Here is a 2,927-nt window from a genome sequence, read left to right as displayed (position 1 = left end):
GTTTTGCTGGAGAACATAGTGTTTCACTGGAGAACTTAGCGTATTGCTGGAGAACAAAGCGTTTCGCTGGTGAACTTAGCGTTTCGCTGGAGAACATAGCGTTTCTCTGTAATACTTAGTGTTTTGCTGGAGCACTTAGCGTTTCACTGGAGAACTTAGCGATTTGTTGGAGAACTTAGCGTTTTGCTGTGAAACTTAGTGTTTCGATGGAGAACTTATCATTTCACTGGAGAACTTAGTGTTTCGCTGGAGAACATATCGTTTTGCTGGAGAACTTAGCGTTTCGTGGGATAACATACCGTTTTGCTGGAGAACTTTGCGTTTTGCTGGAGAACTTAGCGTTTTGTTGGAGAACTTAGCGTTTTGCTGGAGAACTTTGTGTTTTGCTGGAGAACTTAGCGTTTTGCTGGAGAACTTAGCGTTTTGCTGGAGAACTTAGCGTTTTGCTGGAGAACTTAGCGTTTCGCTGGAGAACATATCGTTTTGCTGGAGAACTTAGCGTTTCGTGGGATAACATACCGTTTTGCTGGAGAACTTTGCGTTTTGCTGGAGAACTTAGCGTTTTGCTGGAGAACTTAGCGTTTTGCTGGAGAACTTAGCGTTTTGCTGGAGAACTTTGTGTTTTGCTGGAGAAGTTAGCGTTTTGCTGGAGAACTTAGCGTTTTGCTGGAGAACTTAGCGTTTTGCTGGAGAACTTAGCGTTTTGCTGGAGAACTTAGCGTTTTGCTGGAGAACTTAGCGTTTTGCTGGAGAACTTAGCGTTTTGCTGGAGAACTTAGCGTTTTGCTGGAGAACTTAGCGTTTTGCTGGAGAACTTAGCGTTTTGCTGGAGAACTTAGCGTTTTGCTGGAGGACTTAGCGTTTTGCTGGAGGACTTTGTGTTTCAATTGAGAAATTGGTTCGGTAATGCAGAACTTACCGTTTTGCTGGAGAAGTAAGCGTTTTGCTGGGGAACATAGCGTTTCGCTGGAGAACTTAATGTTTCGCTGGACAACTTAGTGTTTTAGTGGAGCACTTAGCGTTTCACCGGAGAACATAGCGTTTTTGCTTTAATACTTAGTGTTTTGCTGGTGAACTTAGCGTTTCGCTGGAGAACTTAGCGTTTTGCTGGGGAACTTTGCGTTTCAATTGAGAATTTGGTTCGGTAATGTAGAACTTATCTTTTCTGTGGATAACTTAGCGTTTCGCTGGAGAACTTTGCGTTTTGCTGGAGAACTTTGCGTTTCAATTGAGAAATTAGCTCAGTAATGCAGAACCTATCGTTTCGCTGGAGAACTTAGCGTTTCGCTGTAGAACAAAGCGTTTTGCTGGAGAACATAGCGTTTCGCTGGCGAACTTAATGTTTCGCTGGACAACTTAGTGTTTCGCTGGCGAACTTAGCGTTTCGCTGGAGAACATAGCGTTTCTCTGTAATACTTAGTGTTTTGCTGGAGCACTTAGCGTTTCACTGGAGAACTTAGCGATTTGTTGGAGAACTTAGCGTTTTGCTATGAAACTTAGTGTTTCGATGGAGAACTTATCATTTCACTGGAGAACTTAGTGTTTCGCTGGAGAACATATCGTTTTGCTGGAGAACTTAGCGTTTCGTGGGATAACATAGCGTTTTGCTGGAGAACATACCGTTTTGCTGAAGAATATAGCGTTTTGCTGGAGAACTTAGCGTTTTGCTGGAGAACTTAGCGTTTTGCTGGAGAACTTAGCGTTTTGCTGGAGAACTTAGCGTTTTGCTGGAGAACTTAGCGTTTTGCTGGAGAACTTAGCGTTTTGCTGGAGAACTTAGCGTTTTGCTGGAGAACTTAGCGTTTTGCTGGAGGACTTTGTGTTTCAATTGAGAAATTGGTTCGGTAATGCAGAACTTACCGTTTTGCTGGAGAAGTAAGCGTTTTGCTGGAGAACTTAGCGTTTCGCTGGAGAACTTAATGTTTCGCTGGACAACTTAGTGTTTCAGTGGAGCACTTAGCGTTTCACCGGAGAACATAGCGTTTTGCTTTAATACTTAGTGTTTTGCTGGTGAACTTAGCGTTTCGCTGGAGAACTTAGCGTTTTGCTGGGGAACTTTGCGTTTCAATTGAGAATTTGGTTCGGTAATGTAGAACTTATCTTTTCTGTGGAGAACTTAGCGTTTCGCTGGAGAACTTTGCGTTTCAATTGAGAAATTAGCTCAGTAATGCAGAACCTATCGTTTCGCTGGAGAACTTAGCGTTTCGCTGTAGAACATAGCGTTTCGCTGGAGAACTTAGCGTTTCACTGGAGAACTTAGTGTTTCGCTGGAGAACTTAGTGTTTCGCTGGAGAACTTAGCGTTTCATTGGAGAACTTAGCGTTTCGCTGGAGAACAAAGCGTTTCGCTGGAGAACTTAGCGTTTTGCTGGAGAACTTAACGTTTCGCTGGAGAACATAGCGTTTCGCTTTAATACTTAGTGTTTTGCTGGTGAACTTAGCGTTTCGCTTTAGAACTTAGCGTTTTGCTGGAGAACTTTGTGTTTCAATTGAGAAATTAGTTCGGTAATGCAGAACTTACGATTTTGCTGGAGAACTTAACGTTTCGCTGGACAATTTAGTGTTTCGCTGGAGAACTTAGGATTTCGCTCTAAAAATTAGTGTTTTGCTGGAGAACTTAGCGTTTCAATTGAGAAATTAGTTCAGTAATGCAGAACTTATCGTTTTGCTGGAGAACTTAACATTTCAATTGAGGAATTAATTCGGTAATTCAGAACTTATCGTTTTGCTGGAGAACTTAACATTTCGCTGGACAACTTAGTGTTTCGCTGGAGAACTTAGTGTTTCGCTGTCAAACTTAGTGTTTTGCTGGAGAACTTAGCGTTTTGCTGGAGAACTTAGCGTTTCAATTGAGAAATTAGTTCAGTAATACAGGACTTATAGTTTCACTGGAGAAGTTACCGTTTCGCTGGAGAACATTGCATTTTG

This window comes from Lathamus discolor, unplaced genomic scaffold, assembly GCF_037157495.1.
Source record: "Lathamus discolor isolate bLatDis1 unplaced genomic scaffold, bLatDis1.hap1 Scaffold_234, whole genome shotgun sequence".
NCBI classification, from domain to species: domain Eukaryota; kingdom Metazoa; phylum Chordata; class Aves; order Psittaciformes; family Psittacidae; genus Lathamus; species Lathamus discolor.
The sequence above is the reverse complement of the archived record's forward strand: the minus strand, read 5'-3'. Positions refer to the sequence as shown.